Genomic DNA, 10,990 nt, shown 5'->3' with positions numbered 1-10,990 from the left:
AGCCTCAGCAGTCAGTATCAGACCCTCAGTAGTCTGTATCGGACCCTCAGCAGTCAGTATCAGACCCTGAACATCTAGTACCGGACCCTCAGCAGCCAGTACCGGACTCTCAGCATCCAGCACCGGACCCTCAATATCCAGTACCGGAACCTCAGCAGCCAGCAGTACCGGACCCCCAGCAGTCAGTACCGGATCCTCAGCAGCCAGTACCGGACCCTGAGCAGTCAGTACCAGACCCTGAGCATCTAGCATTGGACCCTGAGCATCTAGTACCAGACCCTCAGCAGCCAGTACCGGCGGACCCTGAGCATCTAGTACCGGACCCTCAGCCGCTAGTTCCAGACCCTGGGCATCTAGTACCGGACCCTCGGCAGCCAGTACCGGACACTCAGCAGCCAGTACCGGCGGACCCTGAGCATCTAGTACCGGACCCTCAGCCGCCAGTTCCGGACCCTCAGCAGCCAGTGCCGGACCCTCGGCAGCCAGTACTGGACACTCAGCAGCCAGTACCGGACCCTGAGCAGCTAGTATCAGACCCTCAGCAGTCAGTACTGGACCCTGAGCAGTCAGTACCAGAGTCTGAACATCTAGCACTGAACCCTGAGCATCTAGTACAGGACCCTCAGCCGTCTGTACTGGATCCTGAGCATCTAGTACCGGACCCTCAGCAGTCAGTACCGGACCCAGAGCATCTAGCACCGGACCCAGAGCATCTATACTGGACCCTCACAGCAGCCAGTACCGGAATTTGAGCATCTAGTACCGGACCCTCAGAAGTCAGTATCGGACTCTCAGAAGTCAGTACCGGACCCAGAGCATCTAGTACCTGACGCTCAGCCACCAGTACCGGACCCTGAGCATCTAGTTCCGGACCCTCAGCAGTCAGTATCGGACCCTGAGTAGTCTGTACCGGACGCTCAGCCGTCAGTATCAGACCCTGAGCATCTAGTACCGATCCCTGAGCATCTAGTACCAGACCCTCACAGCAGCCAGTACTGGACCCTAAGCAGCCAGTACCAGACCCTCAGCATCTAGTGCCGGACTCTCAGCATCTAATGCTGGACCCTCAGGAGCCAGTACCAGACCCTCAGTAGTCTGTACCGGACCCTCAGCAGTCAGTACCGGGCCCTGAGCATCCAGTATCGGACCCTCAGCAGCCAGTACCGGACTATCAGTAGTTTGTACCGGATCCTCAGCAGTCAGTAACGGACCCTGACCATCTATTACCAAACCCTCAGCAGCCAGTACTGGACCCAGAGCATCTAGTACCGGACCCTTAACAGTCAGTACCAGACCCAGAGCATCTAGTACCGAACCCTCAGCAGCCAGTACTGGACCCTCAGCATCTAGTGCTCGACCCTGAGCATCTATTGCTGGACCCTCAGGAGTCAGTACTGGACCCTCAGCAGCCAGTACCGAACCCTCGGCAGCCAGTACCGGACCCTCAGCAGTTAGTACCGGACCCCGAAAATCTTGTACCGGAACCTCAGCGTTCAGAGAATCTAGTGCTGGACCCTCAGCAGTCAGTACCGAACCCTCAGCGGTCAGTACCGTACCCTTGGCAGCCAGTACTGGGCATCTAGTACCGGACCCTCAGCAGTCAGTACCGGACGCTGAGCATCTAGTACCGGACCCCAAGCAGTTAGTACTGGACCCTCAGAAGTCTGTACCGGACACTCAGCAGTCAGCACCGGACCCTGAGAATCTAGTACCAGACCCTCAGCAGCCAGTACCGGACCCTCACAGCAGCCAGTACCGGACCCTCAACATCTAGTGCTGGATCTTCAGCAGTCAGTACCGGACCCTCGGCAGCCAGTACCAGACCCTCAGCAGCCAGCACCGGACCCTGAGCATCCAGTACTGGACCATCAGTAGTCTGTACCGGACCCTCAGCATCTATTGCTGGACCCTCAGCAGTCAGTACCGGACCCTCAGCAGTTAGTACCGGACCCTCAGTGGTCAGTACTGAACCCTCAGCAGCCAGTACCGGACCCTGATTATCTAGTACCGGACCCTGAGCAGCCTGTACCGGACCCTGATCATCTAGTACCGGACCTTGAGGATCTAGTACCGGACCCTCAGCAGTTAGTACCAGACCCCAAGAATCTAGTACCAGACCCTCAGCGGTCAGTACCTGACCCTGAGCAGCCAGAACCGGACCCTCGGCAGCCAGTACCGGACACTGAGCATCTAGTACTGGACCCTCAGCAGCCAGTACCGGACCCCAAGAATCTATTACCGGACCCTTAGCGGTCAGTACCCGACCCTGAGCAGCCAGTAGCGGACCCTTGGCAACCAATACCGGACCCTCAGCAGTTAGTACCGGACCCCAAGAATCTAGTACCAGCCCCTCAGCGGTCAGTACCCGACCCTGAGCAGCCAGAACCAGACCCTCGGCAGCCAGTACCAGACCCTGAGCATCTAGTACTGGACCCTGAGCATCTAGTACCGTACCGGATCTCAGAAGTTAGTACTGGACAATCAGTAGTCTGTACTGGACCCTCAGCAGTCAGCACCGGACCCTGAGCATCTAGTACCGGACCCTCAGCAGTTAGTACCGGACCCTCAGCAGTTAGTACTGGACCCTCAGCAGTCAGCACCGGACCCTGAGCATCTAGTACGGGACCCCCGGCGGTCAGTGCCAGACCCTCAGCCTGCGGTCACATGACAGCTCTGCCCCCACATCCCATCATGTGCACCACACCTTCTCAGGCAGAGCCGGGGACAGCACTGCCCGGGGTCCTCACACTGCGGCTTGTGATTGGTTACCGGCGGATCCGCTTGACAACCGCAGAGAAAAGAGGGAGACGCAGAGACAGGGTGGTGGTGCGGCCCGGGCACCGGGGAACAGCGGGGAGCGCCTTCTGCAGCGGAGCTGGTACTGACACGGGGACTAGCGGGGCTCACAGAAGCGACACAGCCGGCCGGGACTCTGGGACACCGGACCGGGAGACGGGAACACCAGGTACCAGGGAATCTCATACATCACTGAGCTCACAGCGTCTGTCTGCCATCATCCTGCCGGCACACTCCGGGGGTGTCCAGGGGAGATCACAAGAGGGATCACAGATCTGTCCACATAGATGGTGTCCTGGTCTGTCAGATCACATTGGCTGCTGTGCTATAGATCTGTGTGGGATCACTGCTGAGTTCTGTGGTCTGCTGCTGTGCAATAGATCTGTATGAGGAGCTCACATTGGTGAAGTGTATTGTCCACCGATATGTGTGAGGTCTGTGTCTGCTGATCTGTCAGATCACATTGGTAGAGCGGGATCTGCTGCTGTGCTATAGATCTATGTGAGATCACATTGGTAGAGCGGGATCTGCTGCTGTGCTATAGATCCATGTGAGATCACTGCTGCGCTCTGTGGTCTGCTGCTCTGCAATAGATCTGTATGAGGAGCTCACATTGGTGAAGTGTATTGTCCACTGAGGTCTGTGTCTGCTGATCTGTCAGATCACATTGGTAGAGCGGGATCTGCTGCTGTGCAATAGATCTATGTGAGATCACTGCTGAGCTCTGTGGTCTGCTGCTGTGCAATAGATCTATGTGAGATCACTGCTGCGCTCTGTGGTCTGCTGCTGTGCTATAGATCTGTATGAGGAGCTCACATTGGTGAAGTGTATTGTCCACTGAGGTCTGTGTCTGCTGATCTGTCAGATCACATTGGTAGAGCGGGATCTGCTGCTGTGCTATAGATCTACGTGAGATCACTGCTGCGCTCTGTGGTCTGCTGCTCTGCAATAGATCTGTATGAGGAGCTCACATTGGTGAAGTGTATTGTCCACCGATATGTGTGAGGTCTGTGTCTGCTGATCTGTCAGATCACATTGGTAGAGTGGGATCTGCTGCTGTGCTATAGATCCATGTGAGATCACATTGGTAGAACGGGATCTGCTGCTGTGCTATAGATCCATGTGAGATCACATTGGTAGAACGGGATCTGCTGCTGTGCTATAGATCCATGTGAGATCACATTGGTAGAACGGGATCTGCTGCTGTGCTATAGATCTGTGTGAGATCACATTGGTAGAGCGGGATCTGCTGCTGTGCAATAGATCTGTATGAGGAGCTCACATTGGTGAAGTGTATTGTCCACCGATATGTGTGAGGTCTGTGTCTGCTGATCTGTCAGATCACATTGGTAGAGCGGGATCTGCTGCTGTGCTATAGATCCGTGTGAGATCACATTGGTAGAACGGGATCTGCTGCTGTGCTATAGATCTGTGTGAGATCACATTGGTAGAGGGGGATCTGCTGCTGTGCTATAGAACTGTGTGAGATCACATTGGTAGAGCGGGATCTGCTGCTGTGCTATAGATCTGTGTCAGATCACATTGGTAGAGCGGGATCTGCTGCTGTGCTATAGATCTGTGTGAGATCACATTGGTAGAGCGGGATCTGTTGCTGTGCTATAGATCTGTGTGAGATCACATTTTGGATTATCCGCTGATCTGTGTGATCTCCGGCCTTTTCTGGGTACAGAATAAAAGGGATTTTTACAATTCCAAGAAAAATGAGCATTTGTATTAGTTATTATCTCTTCTGATCTGTCAGATCGGAGGATAATTCTCATTTGATCAAAAGCCGTACAAAAAATATCACCGAGGACGGCGACTCTCACTGAGCTCTGCTTCATCTGCACCATGTGTATGGGCCGGGCTGTGCTGGAGCTTGTGGGAAATACGCTGTCATCCACTGCACTATATACAGTATACAGGTACGGAGGCCGATACCCTGCACTATATACAGGTACGGAGGCCGATACCCTGCACTATATACAGTATACAGGTACGGAGGCCGATACCCTGCACTATATACAGTATACAGGTACGGAGGCAGATACCCTGCACTATATACAGGTACGGAGGCCGATACCCTGCACTATATACAGTATGGAGGCCGATACACTGCACTGTATACAGTATACAGGTACGGAGGCCGATACACTGCACTGTATACAGTATACAGGTACGGAGGCCGATACACTGCACTGTATACAGTATACAGGTACGGAGGCCGATACACTGCACTGTATACAGTATACAGGTACGGAGGCCAATACACTGCACTATATACAGTATACAGGTATGGAGGCCGGTACCCTGCACTATATACCGTACACAGGTACGGAGGCTGATACCCTGCACTATATACAGTATACAGGTACGGAGGATGATACCCTGCACTATATACAGGTACGGAGGCTGATACCCTGCACTATATACAGTATACAGGTACGGAGGATGATACCCTGCACTATATACAGGTATGGAGGCTGATACCCTGCACTATATACAGTATACAGGTACGGAGGCCGATACCCTGCACTATATACAGTACACAGGTACGGAGGCCAATACACTGCACTGTATACAGTACACAGGTACGGAGGCCGATACCCTGCACTATATACAGTATACAGGTATGGAGGCCGGTACCCTGCACTATATACCGTACACAGGTACGGAGGCTGATACCCTGCACTATATACAGTATACAGGTACGGAGGCCGATACACTGCACTGTATACAGTATACAGGTACGGAGGATGATACCCTGCACTATATACAGTATACAGGTACGGAGGCCGATACACTGCACAGTATACCGGTACGGAGGCCGATACCCTGCACTATATACAGTATACAGGTATGGAGGCCGATACCCTGCACTATATACAGTATACAGGTACGGAGGCCGATACCCTGCACTATATACAGTACACAGGTACGGAGGCCGATACCCTGCACTATATACAGTATACAGGTACGGAGGCCGATACCCTGCACTATATACAGTATACAGGTATGGAGGCCGATACCCTGCACTATATACAGTATACAGGTACGGAGGCCGATACCCTGCACTATATACAGTATACAGGTACGGAGGCCGATACCCTGCACTATATACAGTATACAGGTACGGAGGCCGATACACTGCACTATATACAGTACGGAGGCCGATACCCTGCACTATATACAGTATACAGGTACGGAGGCCGATACCCTGCACTATATACAGTATACAGGTACGGAGGCCGATACCCTGCACTATATACAGTATACAGGTACGGAGGATGATACCCTGCACTATATACAGTACACAGGTACGGAGGGCAATACACTGCACTGTATACAGTACACAGGTACGGAGGCCGATACCCTGCACTATATACAGTATACAGGCACGGAGACTGGTACACTGCACTATATACAGGTACGGAGGATGATACCCTGCACTATATACAGTACACAGGTACGGAGGCCGATACACTGCCCTGTATACAGTATACCGGTACGGAGGCCGATACCCTGCACTATATACAGTACACAGGTACGGAGGCCGATACCCTGCACTGTATACAGTATACAGGTATGGAGGCCGATACCCTGCACTATATACAGTATACAGGTACGGAGGCCGATACCCTGCACTATATACAGTATACAGGTATGGAGGCCGATACCCTGCACTATATACAGTATACAGGTACGGAGGCCGATACACTGCCCTGTATACAGTATACCGGTACGGAGACCGATACCCTGCACTATATACAGTATACAGGTACGGAGGCCGATACACTGCACTGTATACAGTATACAGGTACGGAGGCTGGTACACTGCACTATATACAGTACGGAGGCCGGTACCCTGCACTGTATACAGGTACGGAGGCTGGTACACTGCACTATATACAGTACGGAGGCCGGGACACTGCACTATATACAGTACGGAGGCCGGGACACTGCACTATATACAGTACGGAGGCCGGTACACTGCACTATATACAGTATGGAGGCTGATACCCTGCACTATATGCAGTATACAGGTACGGAGGCCGGGACACTGCACTGTATACAGTATACAGGTACGGAGGCTGATACCCTGCACTATATACAGGTACGGTGGCCGGGACACTGCACTATATACAGTATACAGGTACGGAGGCTGATACCCTGCTCTATATACAGTATACAGGTACGGAGGCCGGGACACTGCACTATATACAGTATACAGGTACAGAGGCTGGTACACTGTACTGTATACAGGTATGGAGGCTGGTACACTGCACTGTATACAGTATATCGGTACGGAGGCCGATACCCTGCACTATATACAGTACACAGGTACGGAGGCTGGTACACTGCACTGTATACAGTATACAGGTATGGAGGCCGATACCCTGCACTATATACAGTACACAGGTACGGAGGCCGATACCCTGCACTATATACAGTATACAGGTACGGAGGCCGATACCCTGCACTATATACAGTATACAAGTACAGAGGATGATACCCTGCACTGTATACAGTATACCGGTACGGAGGCCGATACCCTGCACTGTATACAGTATACAGGTACGGAGGCCGATACCCTGCACTATATACAGTATACAGGTACGGAGGCCGATACACTGCACTATATACAGTACACAGGTACGGAGGCCGATACCCTGCACTGTATACAGGTATGAAGGCCGGTACACTGCACTGTATACAGTATGGAGGCCGGTACACTGCACTGTATACAGTATGGAGGCCGATACCCTGCACTGTATACAGTATGGAGGCCGATACCCTGCACTGTATACAGTATATAGGTACGGAGGCCGGTACACTGCACTGTATACAGTATGGAGGCCGATACCCTGCACTATATACAGTATACAGGTACGGAGGCCGGTACACTGCACTATATACAGTATACAGGTATGGAGGCCGGTACACTGCACTGTATACAGTATGGAGGCCGATACCTTGCACTATATACAGTGTACAGGTATGGAGGCCGGTACACTGCACTGTATACAGTATGGAGGCCGATACCCTGCACTATATACAGTATACAGGTATGGAGGCCGGTACACTGCACTGTATACAGTATGGAGGCCGATACCCTGCACTATATACAGTATACAGGTACGGAGGCCGGTACACTGCACTATATACAGTATACAGGTATGGAGGCCAATACCCTGCACTGTATACAGGTACGGAGGCTGGTACACTGCACTGTATACAGTACGGAGGCCGGTACCCTGCACTGTATACAGGTACGGGGGCTGGTACACTGCACTATATACAGTACGGAGGCCGGTACCCTGCACTGTATACAGGTACGGAGGCTGGTACACTGCACTGTATACAGGTACGGAGGCCGGTACCCTGCACTGTATACAGGTACGGAGGCTGGTACACTGCACTATATACAGTACGGAGGCCGGGACACTGCACTATATACAGGATACAGTTACGGAGGCCGATACTCTGCACTATATACAGTACACAGGTACAGAGGCTGGTACACTGCACTGTATACAAGTATGGAGGCCGATACCCTGCCCTATATACAGTATACAGGTACGGAGGCCGGGACACTGCACTATATACAGTATACAGGTGCGGAGGCCGATACCCTGCACTATATACAGTACGGAGGTCGGGACACAGCCTCCGTACCTGTATACTGTATATAGTGCAGGGTATCGGCCTCCATACTGTATACAGTGCAGTGTACCGGCCTCCGTACCTATATACTGTATACAGTGCAGGGTATCGGCCTCCATACTGTATACAGTGCAGGGTATCGGCCTCCATACTGTATACAGTGCAGTGTACCGGCCTCCATACTGTATACAGTGCAGTGTACCGGCCTTCATACCTGTATACAGTGCAGGGTATCGGCCTCCGTACCTGTGTACTGTATATAGTGCAGTGTATCGGCCTCCGTACCTGTATACTGTATATAGTGCAGGGTATCGGCCTCCGTACCTGTATACTGTATACAGTGCAGGGTATCGGCCTCCGTACCGGTATACAGTGCAGGGTATCATCCTCTGTACTTGTATACTGTATATAGTGCAGGGTATCGGCCTCCGTACCTGTATACTGTATATAGTGCAGGGTATCGGCCTCCGTACCTGTGTACTGTATATAGTGCAGGGTATCGGCCTCCGTACCGATATACTGTATACAGTGCAGTGTACCAGCCTCCATACCTGTATACAGTACAGTGTACCAGCCTCCGTACTTGTATACTGTATATAGTGCAGTGTCCCGGCCTCCGTACCTGTATACTGTATATAGAGCAGGGTATCAGCCTCCGTACCTGTATACTGTATTTAGTGCAGTGTCCCGGCCACCGTACCTGTATACTGTATATAGTGCAGGGTATCAGCCTCCGTACCTGTATACAGTGCAGTGTCCCGGCCTCCGTACCTGTATACTGCATATAGTGCAGTGTACCGGCCTCCGTACTGTATATAGTGCAGTGTACCGGCCTCCGTACTGTATATAGTGCAGTGTCCCGGCCTCCGTACTGTATATAGTGCAGTGTCCCGGCCTCCGTACTGTATATAGTGCAGTGTACCTGCCTCCGTACCTGTATACAGTGCAGGGTACCGGCCTCCGTACCTGTATACAGTGCAGTGTACCAGCCTCCGTACCTGTATACAGTGCAGGGTACCGGCCTCCGTACTGTATATAGTGCAGGGTACCGGCCTCCGTACTGTATATAGTGCAGTGTACCAGCCTCCGTACCTGTATACAGTGCAGGGTACCGGCCTCCGTACTGTATACAGTGCAGGGTATCGGCCTCCGCACCTGTATACTGTATATAGTGCAGATACTCTGCACTATATACAGTACGGAGGCCGGTACACTGCACTATATGCAGTATACAGGTACGGAGGCCGGGACACTGCACTGTATACAGGTACGGAGGCTGATACCCTGCACTATATACAGTATACAGGTACGGTGGCCGGGACACTGCACTATATACAGTATACAGGTACGGCGGCTGATACCCTGCTCTATATACAGTATACAGGTACGGAGGCCGGGACACTGCACTATATACAGTATACAAGTACGGAGGCTGGTACACTGTACTGTATGCAGGTATGGAGGCTGGTACACTGCACTGTATACAGTATACAGGTATGGAGGCCGATACCCTGCACTATATACAGTATACAGGTACGGAGGCCGGGACACTGCACTATATACACGTGCGGAGGCCGGGACACTGCACTGTATACAGTATACAGTTACGGAGGCCGATACTCTGCACTATATACAGTACACAGGTACAGAGGCTGGTACACTGCACTGTATACAAGTATGGAGGCCGATACCCTGCCCTATATACAGTATACAGGTACGGAGGCCGGGACACTGCACTATATACAGTATACAGGTGCGGAGGCCGATACCCTGCACTATATACAGTACGGAGGTCGGGACACTGCACTATATACAGTATACAGGTACGGAGGCTGATACTCTGCACTATATACAGTATACAGGTGCGGAGGCCGATACCCTGCACTTTATACAGTACGGAGGCTGGGACACTGCACTATATACAGTATACAGGTACGGAGGCCGATACCCTGCACTGTATACAGTATACAGGTACGGAGGCCGATACCCTGCACTATATACAGTATTCAGGTACGGAGGCTGGTACACTGCACTGTATACAGGTATGGAGGCCGATACTCTGCACTATATACAGTATACAGGTTCGGAGGCCGATACCCTGCACTATATACAGTACGGAGGCCGGGACACTGCACTATATACAGTATACAGGTGCAGAGGCTGGTACACTGCACTGTATACAGTATACAGGTACGGAGGCCGATACCCTGCACTATATACAGTACACGGGTACGGAGGCCGATACCCTGCACTATATACAGTACGGAGGCCGGGACACTGCACTATATACAGTATACAGGTACAGAGGCCGATACCCTGCACTATATACAGTATACAGGTACGGAGGCTGGTACACTGCACTGTATACAGTATACAGGTACGGAGGCTGGTACACTGCACTGTATACAGTATACAGGTACTGAGACTGATACACTGCCCTGTATACAGGTACGGAAGCTGGTACACTGCACAGTATACAGGCACGGAGGCCTTTACACTGCACTGTATACAGTATACAGGTACGGAGGCC

The 10,990-nt window shown here is 52.0% G+C and overlaps 1 protein-coding gene across 2 annotated transcripts in view; it reads left to right on the top strand.

Moving 5' to 3' along the window:
- Positions 1–2,789: 2,789 nt before the first annotated feature.
- WDR47 (WD repeat domain 47) overlaps positions 2,790–10,990 on the top strand; it is a 68,149-nt gene continuing 59,948 nt past the window's right edge. Inside the window, exon 1 of one of the 2 annotated variants that reach the window (XM_069737325.1) lies at positions 2,790–2,965. The gene's annotated coding sequence lies outside the window, so the exon portion shown is untranslated. The remainder of the gene's footprint in view (positions 2,966–10,990) is intronic. The other variant, XM_069737326.1, reaches the window with a different exon arrangement.

The sequence above is a fragment of the Ranitomeya imitator genome, chromosome 8 (assembly GCF_032444005.1).
Source record: "Ranitomeya imitator isolate aRanImi1 chromosome 8, aRanImi1.pri, whole genome shotgun sequence".
Classification (NCBI taxonomy): Eukaryota; Metazoa; Chordata; class Amphibia; order Anura; family Dendrobatidae; genus Ranitomeya; species Ranitomeya imitator.
The sequence above is the reverse complement of the archived record's forward strand: the minus strand, read 5'-3'. Positions and strand labels throughout refer to the sequence as shown.